This window comes from Laccaria bicolor, genomic scaffold (genome assembly GCF_000143565.1).
Source record: "Laccaria bicolor S238N-H82 LACBIscaffold_49 genomic scaffold, whole genome shotgun sequence".
NCBI lineage: Eukaryota > Fungi > Basidiomycota > Agaricomycetes > Agaricales > Hydnangiaceae > Laccaria > Laccaria bicolor.
Genome location: NW_001889920.1, coordinates 85,319 through 85,687, shown reverse-complemented (window position 1 = coordinate 85,687; position 369 = coordinate 85,319).

Here is a 369-nt window from a genome sequence, read left to right as displayed (position 1 = left end):
AGTCAACCTTCNTGATGACTGGAACAAAAACCCCAATGATCCTACTAACTGGAAGTATACCAGAGGATTTGTAGCCGATGGCAATTTCACAGCAGCCCACCAAAAACAGGCACGGCCCAAAGACGATGTTTGGCTTAAAAATGGGGATAGTTTCATGACGCAAAGAGGACCTTATNTGAGCCACCTTCGGGACGCGATTGAAGATAATGATGTAAGTTTTTATCCTTCGAGCGACTCGGCCGGTGTCTGAATCTTTCAGCCGAGGACATGTCATGAGCACAATGCTATCAACAACAAGAATGTATTTCACCGAGGTTTTGACGCTACTGGAATTGGAGCCATTGCTTGCCTTCGACATGGCACCTTTTG